This window comes from Felis catus, chromosome X (assembly GCF_018350175.1).
Source record: "Felis catus isolate Fca126 chromosome X, F.catus_Fca126_mat1.0, whole genome shotgun sequence".
In the NCBI taxonomy this organism is placed as follows: domain Eukaryota; kingdom Metazoa; phylum Chordata; class Mammalia; order Carnivora; family Felidae; genus Felis; species Felis catus.
Genome location: NC_058386.1, coordinates 87,306,232 through 87,326,919, shown reverse-complemented (window position 1 = coordinate 87,326,919; position 20,688 = coordinate 87,306,232). Strand labels below are relative to the sequence as shown.

At 51.3% G+C, this 20,688-nt stretch overlaps 1 protein-coding gene across 3 annotated transcripts in view; it reads right to left on the bottom strand.

The window, feature by feature from the left end:
* The window catches only part of FRMPD3 (FERM and PDZ domain containing 3), a 79,128-nt gene extending 63,028 nt beyond the window's left edge, over nt 1–16,100 (bottom strand). The window contains exon 1 of one of the 3 annotated variants that reach the window (XM_023248972.2): nt 15,810–16,100. The gene's annotated coding sequence lies outside the window, so the exon portion shown is untranslated. The remainder of the gene's footprint in view (nt 1–15,809) is intronic. The other 2 variants (XM_045050634.1, XM_045050638.1) reach the window with 2 other exon arrangements.
* Between the last annotated feature and the right edge of the window lie 4,588 nt (nt 16,101–20,688).

Sequence of the window (20,688 nt, the reverse complement as noted above, 5' to 3'; positions counted from 1 at the left end):
CTGGTGGCAGGCAGGAGCTTGGCCTTGAAGGGAGCCAGAGAACATCTTTCTGCGGCTGCCATCTTGCCTCACCCCGGGGGCTGCTTCCGAAATGAGCCCTTTGCTTCCTGTTTCCAATCTCATTGGCACTGAATGAGCTTCTTCTTGGGGGTGACACCGGCTCATTTCTGACATGAACAACAGCTAGGGCAGGCCAGAGGATGAGAGCCTGTGGGGCTGTGCAGCCTGTGGGGTGGGGAGCAGGGACACTTGCCAGAAAGATCCAGGCACAAGTGGAAGTGCTCGGTACACTGTCCTGAGCTCAGGGCCCCCTGGCCACTGCAGCCTCAGTTTTGCTGCCTTTTTCTTTTTCTGAATCTGGGCATACTTTAGTCTCCCATTGGGCCAGAGGCACAGCCAATAATGATGCAGATAAACACTCCTGGAACCAGAGGCACCAATAAGCTAAGAGCCTTTTGTGACACAAGTGTTTTTGCTTTACTGTTCTGACTCATGTGAATCCATCAACAAGTATTTATTGAGTGCCTACTCAGAGCTTCGAAGGACACAGGAGTTATAGGTCTCTACTGCCCTCAAAGAACTTCCAATCTAGCGTGGGGAGGAAAGAGAGATGAACTCTGAACAATTAGAGTGGTAACTGAGAATACCATAGAAAGTCCGTAATTAAGGTCTAACTTGTGTGTTCAGAGAAGGGGGTAGAGAAGCCACAGAGAGCCCCATGGAGGAGGCAGGAAGTGTGCTGGATGGCCAGGAAAGGGCAGTGATGGGAAGGGAGACAAGATGCTGAGCTCTGTCCACAGGCGCCTCCATGTTTCCCCAAGGAACCCAATGGCTTCTCCTACAGCCGCAGAAGTGTCTCTGAGTATGTCTAAAACACATTCGTCCCCGGCCTGTCCCTAACTGAGCTGAGCTAACTGTCCCTAACTAGATCCTCCCCTGAATCTGCAAGCAGCCCTTTCCTCACCTGCGCCTTCCCAAGTGTCTCTGGTCAGGGAAGACACACCTCCGTTAACAGCCCAGAAGGCCATTTTACAATGCAAATGGAAGTTGTCCCTTCCCTCCTGGGGTTTGCATCTTTCAGTGACTAGAGCTCAGTCTCTCTGAAATTTGCTAAGTGCCTGGAGACTTGGGAGTGACAATGCAGGCAACCAGTGACAGAAGAGAGGAGCTCAGCTGTCCATGGAGCACGTGACTTCCCTCCTGGGGGGAAAAAGGCAATTTACCTTTGAAAGATGTTTGGGTTTTGGTCCCTCGAACAGGGCAACCCTGGGCAAAATGATGAAGCAGCCAGAGCTTGTGGCCCTCCTCCGCCCCAGCTTTGTTTCTGGGACCTGCTATGTTCTGTTGTTTGCCCCTGCACATGCAATGCCTTTATTCTGATCCCTTTGTGCCCAAGGCCTCTAAACGTGTCCCTGCACCCCACTCCAGTGACCTGGGTAAAAGCCTCGCCTTTCTCTTCTGCCTAACAATAACGACACTTTATAGCCAAGTGGTTCTTTTCATTTTTACACCCATTACCTCATCTGAGAAAAGGTGCTTTCACATCCATTATCTCCTCCCAGTCTCTAACTATCCTGCCAAATAGGCTTGGTGACTGCTCCTCCTCCATCCCAGCCTCCAGGCTAAGTGACCCATGGAGGCTAAGCACATTAGCAGCCCAGCTGGAACCAAATCTTTCGGAGGGGGCCCACAATCCTGGCACCCCCACCCACAGCCACTCAGGGTTCTGGACCCTCTCCCTGTTCAGTCTTCACCACAGGGCTGGCCCAAGCCCGTGGCCAGCAGCACCCCATGTCCTGGCTGAGTCTGGAAGGCCCGCCCACGTCCTAATTAACATGTCTCTGATCCTGTTCACTCAGCGTTGCTGGGAGAATGAAATGAGATAATGGCTACAGAAGCACTTTGGAAGGTTAAACGCATCATGCAGATGTAGAGGTGGTGATATTACTGGTAGCCTCTTTCGGGGTGGCCGGAGGAGCAAGGGGAAGGGAGCTGCAGATAAACTTCACCGGCTTCACACCAAACCCAGGCCCTTCCCCCAGCAACTTCTTGCCGGCAAGAGGCCACCCCACGATGGACTCTGTCCCCTCATTTCCCAGGCAGCTCTTTTCCTGGTCCAACTATCAGCTGACTTGGCTCTCTGTGGACGCCCTGACACCACTTCCTCTGTGGGCTAAACAGATCCCTCCTGCCATCCAGAGAGAGACTGGTAGCTGGAGTTCCTACTGTCAACTGTTGCTAGGCAGGACATGGCTAAAGGACAAGAGAACTGAGAAGATGGATTGATTCTGAGCTAATGCTCTTTCCCTGACACTTCTGGGCAGGAAGATAGAAATGTAACAGCTAGATTCCCAGGCATCAGCTTTTAGTTCTCCATCCCTCCTTGCCTTTAGCTCCCTTTTCTTTATGTTTGGTTGGCTCCTTGGGGAGTCTTGTCCCTCCCCTCACAACTGGCAGGATTTGGAGCCTTGTGGGGCCAATTAGCTGTCTGATTCCAATCACAGGAGCCTGACTCTCCCAGACGCTCCAGAGATCCAGCATGGCAGCTGGGCCCCCAGGAGATGCCATCTATTCCTGGTGTTGGGGATGGGAGCCCCATCCCTGGGGCTCTGAAGCAGCTGCTCTGGGAGTCCTCTTGTAAGGAGCTTGGACACAAACTCTTCTTGTAAAGGAGCCCTTGCTTTGGCTAGCTGCTTCTTACTCCAGCAATGCTGCTCAAATTCGAATGTGCATACGAATCACCTAGGGGCATTGCTAGAATGATTCTGATGCAGTAGGTCTGGAGTAGGGTCTGAGATTCTAGCAAATTCCAGGGTGGTGCCCATGCTGTCGGTCTGCAGACCACACTTGGAGAAACAAGGATCTTAAAGATCACTATTCTCAGACAATGGGAAGGCCACAATCAGGAGGGAGGACTGAGGTGCTTTTATTCCATTGGGTTATGTCATTGAAGGCCCCAGTTAGAATACAAATGCTTTCTTGGAAAAAGGACACATAAAGTCATGCCAACAAAGGACTCACTGGCTGAATCCAATTTATCCCAGAAGAAAATAGGGAAGGCTCTAAATGGATATGAAGTAAGACAAGTAAGGTTGCATTAGGGAAAAGGAGAGAAAGATCTGGATAGATTAGGCACTACTTAGCCCTACTGAAGAGTTTGGTCAGCAGAAGGACAGCCTGAGTACGCGAGACATCTGGGACTAAGGCGAGGAACACGAAGAAAGAGCGGACAGTGCAGAAAACAACAACAGCCGCCATTTACTGAGGACTCACTATGCACCAGGCACTGTCCAACAACCTCTAAGGAGGCAGTATTACTGCCACTTTACAGACAAGGAAACTGAGATTTAGGAGGAGAGATTAAGCAACTTGTTCCAGGACATATACCTGTACACACTGTGGTGGGACCATAATGTTAACCCACGTCTGTGGGACTCCAGGGCTAATCTTCCTACATCGTTTCTTTTCTTTTCTTTTTTTTAAGTTTATTTATTTATTTTGAGAGAGAGAGAGAGCATGCACATGCATGTGGGTAAGGGTCAGAGAGACAGGGAGAGAGAGAATCCCAAACAGGGATGTGGGATTTGACATGGGGGCTCAAACCCATGAACCTTGAGTTCATGACCTGAGCCGAAATCAACAGTCTGACGCTCAACCTACTGACCCACCCAGGTGCCCCTCCTACACCATTTCTGCCAAGAACCTGTGGACTGAGCAGATGCCCAGCAGGCAACGAGGAGACGGGGTGGGAGGCTTCAGCAGACTGCTTCTATGCAAGTGAATGGAGATGCGTCCCTGTGTTGTCTTGTCAAAGCAGCCTCCCTTGAGTCACCTCATCAGAGGGGACACATTGTGGAGACCCAGTCCTCAGAACTGACTTCCCATACACCTCTGAGTCCACCCTCCCCTAAGGGAGACTCAGCTCATAAGGCCCCACGTGCCTGTTAATTTCAGTCATCACCAGAAAGATGTCCACTCACCTCTGGTAACCCCTCAGAACCCAGACTCTCCTCCCCACAGTGGTCTATTTGTACACTAATGCCACTCTTGTCCCTTCCAACCCTTCCATTTTGCCCTCTGGAGCACAGCAAATTCTCCGATGTTGACAATTTCTTCTCTGAAAGTACCCTTCACCTCCTCTCCCAATGAAGGTCTGATTTATTCCTTGAGGACATCACTTGCCCACCAGCCCTCTCAAATGGAAGTTGGTTTTTTTTTTTCATGCTCAAAACTCAAGACCTTCAAGACCTGCACGTGGGGTAGGTGTTCTCCGTGCTTGCCAATGCCACCTTCGAGCCACTACTCCTCTTTCCTCTTGCAAAAAATCCTGCTCCTTTGAGGAATACGCCTGCCACCCACCCCTACCACCCTTTCTATCCCGCCATTGCTATCTACAACTTCCTGAGTAGTCCCCCCACATTCACTGAGGACTTCGGTTCCTGGTCACATGTGATCTTCCCATCTACTCCAATTCTTATTTTATTGTGGTAAGATATACATAACATGAAATTGACCATTTTAATCATTTTTAAGCATACAGTTCAGTGGCATCAATTTTATAACATTGTTGTGCAACTATCCCCACCATCTGTCTCCAGAACTTTCTCATCATGCCAGAGTGAAACTCTGGACCCAGTAAACACCAACTCCCCATTCCCCTCTCCCTGTCAGAACCTAGCAACTACCATTTTACTTTCCATATCTATGGATTTGCCTGTTCTAGGAAGCCATGTAAGTGGACTCCTACAACATTTGGCCCTTTCTAATTGGCTTATCTCACCTAGCATAATGTCTTCAAAGTTCATCTGTATGAGAGCAGGGCTTGGAATTCTCTTCCTTTTAAAGTTTAAATAATATTCCATGTGTATGTGTGTGGTACATCTTATTTATGTGTCAATGGACAGTTGGGTTGTTTCCATCTTTTGGCTATTATGAATAAAGCTGCCAGTGAGCATAGTGCATAGTTACCTGTTTGAGTCCTTGCCTTCCTGTCTTTTGGGTATATACCTACAAGTGGAATTGCTGGGTCATATAGTAATTCTATGTTGAATTTTTTTTAAAGGAATTGCTCTATCATTTTCTACAGTGACTGCACCATTTTACATTCTTTTTTAAAAGATTTTTTAATGTTTATTTTTGAAGACACACACACACACACACACACACACACACACAGAGAGAGAGAGAGAGAGAGAGAGCGAGCAGGGGAGGAGAGAATCCCAAGCAGGCTCCAAGCTGCCAGTGCACAGCCCAACGTGGGGCTTGAACTCACAAACCATGAAATCATGACCTGAGCTAAGATCAAGAGTCAGATGCCTGAGCCACCCAGGTGCTTTGCACCATTTTACATTCTTAACCACAATGCAAAATCTGATTTCCCCACATCCCTGTCAACGCTTGTTACTATTTTCTGTTTTTCTTTTTTGATAACCACCATCCAAATGGCTGTGCCCACTGCATACTCTTGATATCATTGTTAGTGAATTGAACATGCACATGGCTATGGGGAGGCCTTCAGCAACTGCTTCCCCCACTTCACTCGGTTACTTGCTCTATCGTCACACCTAGACTTTGGGTGGTCATCAGATACTGCACCACCTCCCCAGTCTCCTTCGCCAACCTGCCATTTGCTCCTATCCCATTTATCCTGGCAGTTTACCTCCCACGGGACTCCCACTGCAGAAATAACTAGAAGCGTCATGATCACTTATTCACTTCCCACTTGGGATTCCCTTTTCCTAGAAATCTCTTCTTCCATTCTTTGTGTTCCATTCAGGTCTCAGCTTAAATGTCACCTCCTCAGAGACGCCTTCCTGAAACCTTTCTCCTATTTACTTTCTTTTTTTCCCTTAAGTTTCTTTATTTATTTTGAGAGAGACAGAGACAGCAAGAGTCGGGGAGGGGCAGAGAGAGAGGGAGACAGAGAATCCCAAGCCAGCTCTGTACTGTCAGCACGGAGCCTGACGCGCTGCTTGAACCCATGAACCCTCAAGATCATGACCTGAGCTTAACTGACTAAGCCACCCAGGCACCCCTCCCATATTTACTTTCTTACTGTCCTTGAAGCTCCCTCTTATCTTTGTTTCCCTTCATGTCCAAATTAGAGCTCCTGGTCTACCATTATGACCATTCTCTTGCACCTGCCTTTAACTCCCTTATTTCCTTGTCCTTTGCTATTCTTGCCATGCAAAACCTCATTCCTCAATGACCTCAACCATATGCATTCTCTGTGCCTGCATCCAAGTACCTGAAGGCAGTTGGAGAAAAAAACACATGGTGGAGTCCAAGGCTTTCACTTTATATTCACGGTCTCAAACCTGGTGTGGGCCCACAGTGCTGTCTGGCCACCACTTTCTCACTCTCTAAGGTGATTATTTCATAATTCCTCCTCTTTGCTCAATCTTCTGCATCTCTCCATTGGTCCCAACATGCCTCGGCTGATGACCTTGTCCGTACGTGATTGAGGAAACACAAACCATCAAGTGAGAGCTCCTTCCCTCATCTTACCATCACCAAGTCTATACTCCACCCCGCCTACACCTGTACCCTGGATTCCTTTTCTCCTCCAATTAAAATGGAGTATGTTTCTTTTCTTCTACTAATGGCACATCTCTTCATTTATGCTCTGGTACCATCCCCTCTCATCTTCTCAAGGATTTTGCTCCTTTGGGCATTCAATCTCTTCTGTAACTCATCGATCTCTCCGCCTCTCTAGAATCATGCTAGCATGCTGATGGAAATAGCCCATCCTTAAGAGATAAAACTGAAACCACCTCCCTCCATACCACAGTCCTCTTACACTGTCCCTTTGTCCTGCTCCCCATCACAGAAAAACTGCTCAAGAGTTTTCCACACATATTGTCTCCACTTTGACATCTTCCCCTTGCTCCTCAACCCATTATAATCTGGCTTCCACATCCATCACTCCATAGAGTTGCTCTTGTTAGGGTCATCAATGGCCTTCAAGGTCAACTCTCAGTTTTTATCTTACTCAACCTCTCACTGGCTTTGGACAGAGTTGGCCATTCCCTTGAAGTACTCTCTCTTGACTTCTGTGATGGTCTCCTGAGTCTCCAACAACCTCTCTGCCCACATTTTTTTCTTCGTCTCTTTGGTGGGCTTCTCCTCTGCTACTGAATCACTAGATATTGCCATTCTTCCCAACTCAGTCTCAGGCCTTCCCTTCTCTGCTCTCTTTCCAGGTGGTCTCCTCAGTCCCCTGGCTTTTTAAAAAAATTTTTTTAATCTTTATTTTTTTTTGAGAGAGAGAGAGAGAGAGACAGAGTACAAGTGGTAGAGGGGCAGAGAGAGAGGGAGACACAGAATCCAAAGCAGGCTCCAGGTTCTGAGCTGTCAGCACAGAGCCCAATGTGGGGCCTGAACTCATGAACTGCGAGATCATGACCTGAACTGAAGTCAGATGCTTAACTGACTGAGCCACACAGGCGCCCCTCCTCAGTCCCCTGGCTTTAAATACAACCTGTATGCACACGATCCCAAATTTGTATTCTACTCACACCTCTTCTGTGAGCTCCCAAATTCTTATATTCCAACGATCTGTTCTGTCATCTCTGCTTTTATGTCTCACAGAGTTCTCAAACTTAACATGTCCAAAACTGAACTCAGTCTAGGCCCAGTCTAGGCCTCTCTCAGCTTTCCTCATCTCAGTACATGGCACCATCATCTCTTTAATAACTCAAGCCAGAAACCTTGGAGTCATTCTTGAGTCCTGTCCCTCCCTTTCCACCACCACTCCCCCAACCCCACCCCCAACAGCAAATCCCTTGGTAAGTCTTGGTTGCTGTTCCTTCTCAATCTGACCAACACTCTCCATCTCCACGGCTATCACCCTGTTCAAGTGACTATCATCCGTCCCCTGGATTGCTGCAGACGCCTCCGTCCTGGTCTCCCTGAGGCCACGGTTGCCCCCACTTCAGTCTGGTCTGTATAGATAATGCAAAGTCCAAATCAGATCCTGCTGCTCTCGTCTTGCTCAAAACCCTGCACATGTCTCCCACTACAAGTGAATAACATCCAAATTCTTCCTTCATGGCCTGTGAGAGACCCTGTGTGATCTCCTCCTGTCCTCCTTGCCAAACCCTTCTTAAGCTATTCTTACTCTTGCCTGGTACAATCTGGCCCCACTGGTGTTTTTTCCATTTCTGAACACATCAAGTTCTCTACCACCTCAAGGCCCTCCCACTTGGCATTCCTTTTTCGCCTGGAAAATTCTTTTCCCATTCTCCACATGGTTGATCTTTCACCCTTCAGGTCCCCACTTAAGTATCGACTCCTCACAGAGGCCAGAGGCCTTCCCTGAGAACTCTGCCTTGGTTATCTCCATCACTACAGCCTGTTTATTTCCCTCAAGAGTCTCATCATGATATATATTCATTTATGTGATTATTTGTCTAGAAACTCCATAAGAGTATTGACTGTGTCTCTTTTGTTCAACATGGTGTTTCTACCACCTAGTATGGTACCTGGCACATTGCAGGTGATTAATAAATATTTTCTAAATGGATTGATGGATGCCTGGGTAGGAGTGATTCTGAGGCATACAAATTATGATCCCTAGGCCACTCCATGCAATTCATTATCAAATGCCTACTGGTTCTGTCTCAGCCTGTGAAAGACAGGTTTTTGGATGGGGAGTCTGGCTGGTGGGAGAAACCCCTCAACATCTCTGGCCAAATACAAAGGTGGGGAGCAAATGGAGTGAAAGGAAAAGTATAGGAGAGCTACGATCTAAGAAGAAATGGAAGCTGGCATGGCTCCAGTCCTTTTAGGGGTATGAGGGTGAGAAATCTAACACTTATTCCTTCTCAGGAAAAGAATGTTTCTTTAAAGGACAAATAATTCTTTCAGAACGGCCAGAGGCCTGGAGGTTGGACAGGATGGCTTTGGATAGCCCTTCCCACTCCTAGCAGTCTCCTACTGGGTAGAAGATCCATTTTTTTTAAGTTTATTTGAGAGAAAGCAGAAGTGGGGAGGTGCAGAGAGAGAGAGAGAGAGAGAGAGAGAGAGAGAGAGAGAGAATCCCAACCGAGCTCAGTGCTGCCAGTGAGGAGCCCGACCTGGGGCTCGAACTCATGAGCCTTGAGATCATGACCTGAGCCGAAGTCAGATGCTTAACCAACTGAACCACCCAGGCACCCCAGATCTGGTTATTTTCTGAGGGCTGCCTCCCTATTACCATCCAGTTCTTCATGGCCCTGCAACTTCCTCCTCAGCTGAGCCTGAAGAGGCATCTTCTAGAAAACCTGCTTGTGTCTGGATTCATTTTCTGGTTGTCCAAACAGTTGCTGTTCCCCAGTGGGCTGGGATGGAGAACACCTGTCACCTGTTCTAGCAGGTCACAAGGGGGAAGGTAGAGAGCCAGAGGCTATCTGTCCTTCCACAAATACCTGGAAGCCTGGAGTCACCTCACAAAAGACCAATGCTCAGATGATGCCTCTGAGCAGATGCTGCAGAGAACCCTCTGGGAAGCCACACCCCTGCTCCTCCTTACTTCTCCCCTCAGGGGCTATACATCCAATAGACTCAGACATGTTGTCTCATGGGCCTAGACACGCTCCTAAACCCTTCCTTCTGGGGCTGCTAGCCCAGTGACAGATGTGAGGACTGTGCCAGATGTGAGGCTGATGCCATATGGCACTGTGGGTCACAAGGTCTGAAGCTGCTGCCACTGAGCTGTGGGAGTTAGCGAGGAGATCCTTGTATTTTAGCCCCTGCTCACTTGTCACTGGCAGAGGCAGGGAGGGCAAACAGGAGCAAGGAAATATTCACGGAAGCTTAAAGGAGGGGTCACATCACTCCAGAGAGCCCTGGGCATCCCTGATCCCACCTTCCATGTACCACACCAAGTATTTCTCGAGGGAGGCAGAGGCAGAGATCGAGCCAGAGGGGAAGAGAGAGAGGAATGGAGGGGAAGCCAGCTGAGTGGGAAAGGGGGCCAGACAGAGCTGGGGTGGGGGCATGACAAGAGGCAGAGAAAAACACAGAAGTAGAGACGTGAGACAAGAGGAGGGCCTCAGAGACAGTGAAGGACAAAGGACAGGCTTGAGGAAGATGAGGCCAACAGAGAACCCATGGCCACCAACTCCACCAACTCCACCAACTTGTATTGGCTCTTTGGGGGCCACTCCAGTGCCTCACCTGCTCTCTAAATGCCTTTGGGCCACTCCCAGCTCTGCCCTCAGTCTCCTGCAGCTGCAAAAGGGTCACATGACAATCAGAGCCTTCTGATATGGGACTTGGGGTGCTCAAGCTCTTTGGGAAGGGGCACTGTGGTTATGCCATACTGACACCACGATGGCCCTACCCATTTCACAGATAGGGACGTGGTGAGCAAGGGCACATCTGAAACAGCCTGAGGAAGACACCTGGGGTGCCATCCTGACCTGGGTTGATCCCCCAGCGACCAGAGGCTGTATTATTCTTGGGAAAGAGAATGAGATCAAGAGGAGAAAATAGGGAGGGGAGAGAATTCTTTAAGCTGGGAGGGAATGGTCATGATGGGAAAAGTGGAGTTGGCATGGAAGGGAGCAGCAGGCCTGAATTCTTCCCCTCAGTGAACACATCTCTCGGAGGCCAGGCTGGGTTTCAGCGCTCTGGCACAGAATGCTAAGCCAGGAGAGGGTCCCTGGCCACCCAGATCTCTCTCTCCTCTTGGATCCTAGCCTCTAGTCTGCCAAGGACTGAACTGTAAACAAGGCTTGGAGGCTGGATAGGGGGAGCAGGTGTGGGCAGGAGCTGCTGGGAACATCCCAACAAGTAGCTGCCTCTAGCAGCCAAAGATCCAGGGCTCAAATAGCACCCCTCTGGGGGCTGCCTGGCAGGCTCTGGCTATACAGGGCTCCCAGCAAAGCCTCCTGAAGCCAAACAAGGGCCTACTTGGCTGGCTGGCTGTGTAGTCTCCCTCCTCTCCGTGAGGCTGTCAGGCATTGACAGCCTGGGCCACCAGCCTAGGATGCCCCCAGCTCTTGACTCTGGTCAAACAGCCAAATCTCAGAGTTGGCAGGGACCTTGGAAGTTATTTACTTCACCCTTGTCCACCCTCTGCTGATTTTCAGAAGCAGCAGGGGAAGGTTTTCTAGAGGAGGGGCCATATTTGGGCCAGTCCAGAGGGAGGGCACTGAGAGCAGGCCTGGAGACAGAAGGGAGCAGGGGGGCTATGGCAGGGGCACGGAGATAACAGCCTGAGTGAGGGAGGGGGTGCCAGGAGAGGTTAGCTAGGAAGCGGGAAGTTGAGAGGTTTACTCTCCCTCTTCCTCTCTCTCATGTCTGGTTCTGCTGGGGCAAGAGATCTTCTCCCCAGTGGCCCCTTGGGGAGCTTAGGAGGAGATGGGCAGGCCAGTCTAGACATTTCTGGAGAGAGAAAGGCATATCTATCCCATGGCTTTGCCTAGATGCCCATCTGCCCCCTCCTTGACTGACACGATGCAGGTGGAACCTGAAGCTCAGGCACCATGCCCAGCAGGCACCAGGCTGACCTTTGGTGAGGGAGAAGACAAGAGCAATCCTCGGCTTCCTCCCTGTGCTCTATCTTCAAGATGTCCATCCAGGAGTACCCAGGTGGGGGCAGTGCAGAAATCAGGCCAAGAGCAACTCCACAAAAGAGGCTATGTGAGCAGAGGCCTGATAAACTCATATCACCCTGTCTGGAGGTGTCCAGAGATGCCAAATACAGCTCCAGACCGAGACCCCTTCTCTCCTGCCTGATTGCATCTTTCTGCTGAGAGAGAACAAATTATAAGGTCTTTCCTAAAGAAAAGGAAAATCCTGGGGCACCTGGGTGGCTCAGTCAGTTGAGCATCCGACTTTGGCTTGGGTCGTGATCTCACAGTTCATGAGTTTGAGCCCTGCATCAGGCTCACTGCTGTCAGCAGTCGAATCCTCTGTCCCCCTCTCTCTCTGCCCCTCCCCCACTCGTGTGTGTGTGTGTGTGTGTGTGTGTGTGTGTGTGTTCTCCCTCTCTCTCTCTCTCTCTCTCTCAAAAATAAATAAACATTAAAAAAAGAAAAGGAAGCTCTTATGGAATCAGAAAAGGGAGAGGGAGGTTGGTGAACTCTCTACCTAAGAATAAAAGCCAAGGGCAAGGGCAAGTGCTGAGTTACTATATCAGAGAGCATGAGTTAGCACGCAAACACTCTGCACCTCACCTGTGTTGTTAGGCTGGTAAGGGGGTGCTGTCTGTTTCCTGGAGGTGAAGGGCAGTAAATTTGCAAACTTCTAAGGGCCTGTGGGCTTGTCTCTGGGTGGAAGTGGGGGTGGTAAGGAGATCGCACCCTACTCTCCAACCAGACTTGGGGGAGACAGAATCCTAGGGGATCCTGAGAACTTGCAGGCTCCCTCCTCAGCAACACAGATTCAACGATGGACCCCAGACTTGCCTCACTAAGGTAGAAAACCAGACCCAGGCATTTTAGAAAGAACCAAGAAGGGTAAGGAAAAAAGGCGTGTGTGTGTGTGTGTGTGTGTGCGCATGTGTGTAGCTTTTTTGCCTAACCCTCAGTTACCCAGAACATTCTATTAACCATAAAATCCCTTCCCCAAGCATTCAAATACAGTGTATTTGTATTTTTTTTCAGTGATTAAAATCTGCAGAGCTGGGACTCGATTGTAGAATAATGCTAGTTCGCTCCTATCTCCTTGCTTGTAAGGGGAACAATAGCAGAGACCCTTGCTTGAGTCACGGGCTCCCTCCACCAGAGTTTAGATGCATTCATTCATGCATTTATTCATATATGCAACCAAAATTTACCAAGTACCTCCTATGTGCCAGACATGGTGCTGGGTACTGGCGATATGAAGATAAAACAGGCCCCGTCTCTCCCTTTCAGAGAGGCTGTGGTCTGAGGTGGGAGCAGGTGTGTGAACAAACATAAAACCATGTGTCACTTGGAACCACAAGGGGCAGCAGAGGATGTTATGAGAGCTCCGGAGGAGGGCCCATTCCCCACCACCCCCATGACTTCCAGCAGACGCCCCTCCCCATCCCCCCAACTAAGCTGAGTGGTGAAGGTGAATAGGAGTCCGCAGATGGTCAAGGCGAAGGACCTTCCAGGAAAGGAATGTTAAATTTGACAGCAAACGAATAATAGGAACGGGGGAAACCTCTAGGTGTTTAAGCCTCTGCAATGAAAAGAAGAAATAATGGAACAAATTCAGGCAAAACTGAAGGCAATCTTCAATTTCTGGTTGCAGGAATGAGGGCAGAGGACTTGCGCTACCTACTGGCTCCTTTCACGTGGCCTCGGAGATGTGGCGGGGCACTCAGGGAGGCCACACTGATGACTAGGGACACAGCTCAGCGCTGGGGTTACCAGCCATACATCTATGCACTGCCCAAAAGCTACACATGGAAGGCCCCCCTCTTACAACAGAGAAAGAAAAGGGAAGGGTAGCTTGCCAGCAGATGCACTGAGATGCATCCACAGTAATGGAGACCAAAGTCACAAAGCTCACATGCCCTAGTATGGCCATACTGAAGAGGGCCCACTGAAGCCAGCTCTATTTATTGGGCCAGGGCCAGGGCCAGTGGTGGACTCCCCCCGCAGGGCCACATGTGACACAGAAGAGCCCCTCCCCTTGGGACCCGGCCACATTCTGTTCACCCCACGGGGACCATCCTGGGGGTAGGAGGGCTGACTATCAGTAGGACAGCAATAAGACTACTCAAGCGTTAGCAGTATTTCCTACTACTGAAATCCTGGCCAAGACACAAGCCCCCTCTCCTTCCCCAGAAGGTGGGAAGATGGCTTTGCTCAGCATTGCAAGCAAGGCTCTAAAAACTTTTCAGAAAATAATTCCTAGCAGAGGTACTCAGATAGAGCCATAACGTTGGATTAACAACTCCAAGCCAGCAGACCAGACACTTGTCTAATTAATAAAACTTATAAAGCAGAACAACTTCTTGATGTTGCAGGCACGGCACTTAGTACAACAACAAAACCCAAATCCACACAGAATGCCGCATGTTTTCTGGGAAGCCCTTTCTTCTACAACTTGTACGATCCCTTTGTTCATGCAAACAGGGGCTGAGGAAAGGAGGGAATGGTGCAGAGTTCTGGGCAACTGGCTGGGGAGGGCACAGCTCAAGGGGCCCAGCTCAGGTAGGTGATGGGGGAACGTCTGCCTCTTGCACAAATCTGCCAAAGGTTAGCTCCAGCCTGGGATGTGGGCTGGAATCCCAATTCTGTGACAGGTTACTCAACCTCCAGAGTCTCAGTTCCCTCATCTGTAAAATGGGGCTCATGATAGTACCTACTTAAAAGTATCTCCGTGAAGATTAAATATACAAAGTGAGTGCTCCATCGATAATGGCTATTAGCAATGATTATGATCTTTGTTCTATTTAGGCACTTACTAACAGGACCCACTGTCCTGTTACAGCCCACTGGGTTTGCCTTTCTCCACAGAATGTAATGAAGGTGGTTCAAATCCATTTGGACCTTGGGCTCTAACTTCCGATCTACAGAATAAATAAACTTTTTCTGTAGGGAAAACAAACCATTCTACAACTTCATTAAAGCCAATTTCTCACAACATTTCTCATGGCTAACAGTGGGGGGGGGGGTGGAGATCCCATCTCTGCTTCTCCCCTGCTGTGGGACCTTGGGCTTGTCCACCTCTCAGTTTCCATCACTTCAATTTCCTCATCTGTAAAATGGTGCTAATGTGAGGATCTACCTCACAGCTTTGTTGTGAAGATTAAATATACTACATATGCTAGGCACACAGAAAGCCCCAAGTGAGTGCCAGCTACTGTTCTTCTTGAACACGGACTCTTACTGCTACCTAAAAGCTTGTTAGCCCAATGCTTGGCACAAAAGCAATGTGCCTACTGTGATCATCAGTGCTCTCAGCAAAGAAGAGTGACTGGGGGCAGAGGAGCGGAAGGGAGATGGGGGTCTTTTCTGAGCAGGAGGCTAAGTGACTTATGAACTCAGCCATCCCCCCTCCCCCCCCTTGAATTTTACACAGCTCAGGAAAAGAAAGTGACAGGTATGCCCCAGCATTTCCCGATTTGCTGAGGTTTCTACAAGTAATGCACCACCTGATAGGGTGGTCTTGTTTCTAAGTCCCGCGATGCTGCGTGAACGCTGAGACCATTCCAGGGCAGCAGGGCAGGCCAGCCAGGGCGGCTGGGCCCTGGGGAAGCTGGGGCCCGGGGTGGGGGTGTGAGCGAGGGGGTGCAGGCGTCTCGAAGCCCCGGAGCTGGGGCTCCTCGCCCAGGGTGTGGGGGATGGGCGTAGCGGGCGGCGGGGAGGGCAGGGCCCGGGCCCCAGGAGGGGTCACCTCTGTCTGCCCTCGCCAACGACTGCCTCCCGGCGTCCCGCTCTCCCTGCTCCTGCTCTCCCTCCTCGCTCCCCCCCCGCTCCAGAGGAAAACTTCCCGCTCACGCCGCCACTTTTCCACGGCGTCCAAACCCTCAACCCCGCGCATCTCGTCTTCCAGTTCCCTCGCGGGCGGTGCGGCGAAGGGGCCCGCGGCGGCCCGACGCCCGGAATGGCTCCTTGGGGGCTCGGGGCTCCCGGCCGGGCCGACGGAGGTCGGCTCCCGACGCGCCAACTCCGTCCACCGACTGCGCCGAGGGGGCGCGCACCCAGGCCCAGGGGCCCGTGCCCGCACCGCCCGGAGTCACTCGGAGGGGTCGGCAGCGGGGGTGCGGGGGGGCGCGGGGCAGGCGCTCGGCTGCCGACCTCCCAAATCCCCCAGACTCCAGCCTCGGCGGCCGGGTGCCCCGCTTTCTGGCCTCCTCCCAGGCGAGCCCGACCCCCGGCCGCTCGGAGCGCCGTACTTACTGTCGGAGCCCTCTCCAGGCCGGGGCTGGGCTGCTGCCCGGCCCCGGGAACCCCGTCGCCGTCTCCCCCTCGCGCTGCCCCCGGCTGTGCCCCGCGCCGACCGGAGCGACAGCGGTGTCTGTAGAAAGAGAAAGATCACGACTGCCTTAGAAACCCAGCCCCTGCTGTGACCAGAATCTTAAAGAAGGAGGCGACTGGCTCGGCCCCAGAGCCGCGGCTGAGGTGGCGAACTAGCGAGGCCGCTGGTAAACACGGCGTCTGCTGCCTCGCGCCCGCCCCACAGTCCGCCGCGGAGGAGCCCCCGCCTCCCGTTCCCCCTGGCCGGGCCCCGCGGGGGAGCCAGGGAGGGGCCGTGCGGATAATCCAGCTAGCGCTCGGTGCCGGTCCCCGGGCTTCACATCCATTCTCTCACCCCAGCATCCTCCCCAGCTGACAGAAATTAAAACCGACGTCCAGGGGAGCAAAGCAAATCATCCCAGATACGCGGGCTAAGCAATAAGTGGTGGGGCCCGGCTTCGACCCCAGTAGGATCTCAGATTCCGCTGCTGCCAGCCTCAGGAGCCACTTCGTGCTGCTGCAAAGCAACATTTGAATACCCGCGTCTCCACCTCCCGTGTCCCCATTTCTCTGACAGCACTGGGGACGAGTGGCAACTCCAGGCCAGTTTGCTGATGAGGGTGGAGATGGGGACCTCAGGAGGCTGGATACTGACTGCAGTGCCTAGTGCCATGGAGTGGCCATCCCTCTTTACCCCAGACCATTCACCTACTATGTGCCAGGCCTTGTGGGACACACAAGAAGGTACAGAAAATTAGTCTTGGTCCAGGTGCCATACAGGAGGCAGGCACCGAGCCTGTGAGGTCTGTCTGCGTTATGCTAGAAGGATCAAAGTGGGGGGAGGGGCAGAGGCCCTAAAGGAGCTCAGAGACCCCTCCCACAGCAGAACCTCAGGGAGCCTCTGGCGGGGACACGGGGAGAGAAGAGGCTCACAGGGACAGGGTGGGGAGGGTGATCTTCCTATAGGGCTGATCTGACTCCTTCCTGGTCCTGGAGTGAGGGTCCACACCACTCATTCCTCTTTAAACTGTAAGTAGAAGGACACCTGTGTGGCTCAGAGGGTTAAGCGTCTGACTTCGGCTCAGGTCATGATCTCACGGTTGGTGGGTTGGTGCATTGGAGCTCTGTGCTGACAGCTCTTGGAGCCTGGAGCCTGCTTGGGATTCTGTGTCTCCCTCTCACTCTGCCCCTCCCCAACTCGCGCTCTGTTTCTGTCTCTCTCAAAAATAAATAAACATTAAAAAAATGTATGAAGTGTGAGTAGAAAGCAGCCTGTGGGGAGATTAAGCTTTGTGGCTTCCCTATGGGAGCTACCCTCATCTTCCTGCCTTGACAATGACATCTGTGAAATGGGAAAGATCTCTTACTCCTTCCTTTCTGGTCAAAATGATGAAACAACCTAGTATTCCTGCCCTTCCATTCCGATCATTAAAAAATGAGCAGTTTGTATTCCCCCCTGCCTTGTTCCTGCTTATCCATTCAGTCATTCGTTCAGCAAATATTTATTAGCATCTATCATGTGCCAGGCACCATGCTGGGTGCTGGGCACTTCCATGATTCTGTGGGGGCGTCCGCACACATGGGAGGTGGGAAGCACACAGTACTGCAAGTTAGGAAACATATTTTAAGTCCCAGCCCTTTGGCTAAATAGCTGTGTGACCCTGGATGAGTCATGTATCCTTTTGAGGCCTCAGTTTTCTTGTTGGTCAAACAGGGATAATAACACCTTCCTGCCCTAATTCATGGGGGTGTTTGTGAGGCTCAGTGGACAAAATGGATGTGAAGGAGCTTTGAAAAGTATAAAGCCACCAGACGAATGTCAGGGATTAGTCCATCTCCGAGGTGGGAGGGGGGCTGCTGGGAAGTAAAGCTTAGAACAATTCCTGGCTGACTTTCCCAAATTCATTGCACTGAATTCCATCTTCCCTGAATCACCGATCCTCACCTGGGCAGGAGTCTCTGCTCTGTGAAATATCATCTTCCCTCAGCAGTGCCCATGACACTCAGGTTAGTGATGGCCTGGCCTTAAGCCAGGCAGATTGTTTGGGGGGACTTGAGTGGTCCCAGGGGACAGTCTTGGCTCTGGGTCTCTAATTCCTGGCAACCCTGGCATCCCCCCTTCCCCCCGCCCACCACCAGAGCCCACCGAACCCGGCACTGTACATGTCTGGGTGGAAACCACTTGAGGCCTCCAGCAACACCCCTTTAGGAAGCAAGGGACTTATATCAGACAGCAGAAGGTGGCCTTGAGGGTGGCGGATACTCTCTTTGGGGGGATGTTAGGGGTTCTGGCTTTGCCTGGCTGGCTGAGATCTACAACAGAACTAGTGAAGTCTCTGGGAGGGTCTTCAGCTGGCTCAGCACACCCCAACAAGCCCCGCACCCCAAATAGACCTACAATCTAAATTACAACACTATGCTAATTACCAAAGTTCCAGAAGCACTTTCCCCTACCTCTTGCTACCCCCAAGTAAACATATACTTAAAGGAAACACAGGGTATTGCCAGGCAAACCCTTTCCAGACAAATCTGCTAGCCTCTTTCCTTCCTCTCCCGCCTTCCCACCAGACTGTCACCCTGAAGCCCCTTTGATAATTAAGTGCTACAACTGATGGGGAACATGGGCACCATGGCCAGCCAAGCTTAGGGCTGCGTTGCACAGCTCTGGAGCCAAACCAGAATGGAAGTCAGAGGCAGCAACAGAAAGGAACCTAGCCTTGGGCCAGGGCACCTTCAGCAGGTCCCTGGGGGGTAGGCGCCAAACAGGCAGTCTCCACACCTAACTTCCCTTGGCAGTCTTGGAGCCCATCCCTCTTGCAGCTGAGGTTCCTCTCAATGTCTTCATAGATTCCCTTGTCACATCCATCTTGCCCAGCCTGCTCCTCTTAATAAAGTGCCCCCCGCGGCCACTCCAGACAGCCTGATGTTATCCTTACTCTCCTGTCCTTCTCCCCAGAGTGGGCCAGTGATTCAGGCCCCTCGGGTTACAGTACTGTCTCCCGGGAAAATGATTCCTTGGGCACCCAAGCCAGGCTGATGGATGCTTTGGGTGTGGGTGTATCAAATACTCCTCTGCCCCACTCAGGGTGGCCTGGGCCCTGGATTCAGATCCTCGCCCTGAGTCCCCATGTCTACCTCAGCTTGCATCTTCTCCCTCCTCCCCTCCCTCCAGCCACCTGCTGCTGCTCTCCCTGAGCTATATAACCTGAGTCCAATTTACAAAGTCTTTCTCTCCGGGACTGTCAACAAATCCCACACCTATATCCCCCAGAAAGACTGGAAAGCTTCAAGATCCAAAGGAAAGAATCACCGATGGTGAAATTTCAGGCACAGTGACAGGCAATTGAGGAGACCTATTTGATCACATCATGTTTACCTATGGGTATGGTTGGCCCTGAGGATATTCTGGCATCTTCCCTTGACGATAATGAAGACTTGGAATAATAGCAAAGAAAGCAATAGAAAATACACCAGGCTGGGAGCAGGGACATCTTGCTGCTCATCCCAGCTCTGGAGCTAATTAGATGTATGGCCCTACACTTTCCCTCTCTAGATCTCACTTTCTCCTTAAGTTGAAAGAGAGCAGATTTGTAGTGTCCCTTCCTATTCTGTCAGGCTCAGATTCTAGGCTAAATAGCACTGAAATAGACTGATGTTTCCTCCAGAATGGGCCCTCATTCGAGAACATTGGGCATGGCATTGCGTATGCATGGAAGCTAGACAGGTATGAAGGATTGCCACTATGGGCATGACCCAGGCACTGCTATTCAACAATGCAGCCAGCGTCTGACCCACCTTGGCCGGGGGACAAAGGGAGAATTTGTTCACTGCCCCCACCCCAGCTTGCAGACAGGAACCCTCAAATCCCCAGCAGTAGCTCTCTGCATGTTAATCCCCTATGACCTCCAGGACTGATTCCAGCTGCCCCAGGATCAGGGCTGACATTACCAGTGAACACCTGTACCACCATCACACTCAGATTTTACATTCGTGACTTAATGATCATTAAACAGCTGCTGCCTCAACTCCCCCCCCCGCCCCCCCCCCTCCGCAGTGCCTTCCAACTGTCCCCACCTCCTTCTGATCCAGCAACCAGAGGGTTAATGCCTGGCTAGTAGGGGCCCTCTAGAATGCTGCTCTAGTTCTAGGGGCTGTTCATCCTTCCTGGTCAGTGCCTGAGCCATACAGGCAATACAATATTTTTCTCATTACTATTTATTTTGAGAGAGAGAGCGCGCGCGTGAATGAGCACGCGTGCGCAAGTGGGGGAGGGTCAGAGAGAGAGGGAGACAGACTATCTGAGGCAGGATCTGTGCTGACAGGCTGACAGCGGTGAGCCTGATGTGGGGCTTGAACCCACGAACCGCAAGATCGCGACCTGAGCCAAAGTCAGATGCTCAACTGACTGAGCCACCCAGCCAGGATTTTGGTCTAGTCCAATGTCCCTCCCCCTTTCCAGACCATTTCTCTATGAAGATGTGTCAAGGGCTTCCTGAATTGACATATGCTCCACTCCTTGCCTCTGAGTCAGGTGGGTCCTGGTTGTTCCAGAGAAGAAAGAAAAAGCAGCAAGAAGTGGAGGGTCTGGCCCTATAGTTAGTAGCAGCTTCCCTGGTGACCCTCTCTGCCTTGTGGTCTTGGATCCAGTTACCATAGGATGAAGCCAAATGTATTGAGGTTGGAGGGACCCTTCCTCCTACTATTACCTGAAGGGGGCACTGATTCTGTACCCGTCACTGGTTTCCCTTCACCAGACACTCTCAGATGCTCCTGCCTGCTCCCCAGGCCTACTTGGGGTACTCACCACATTTTCTTCCCCTCC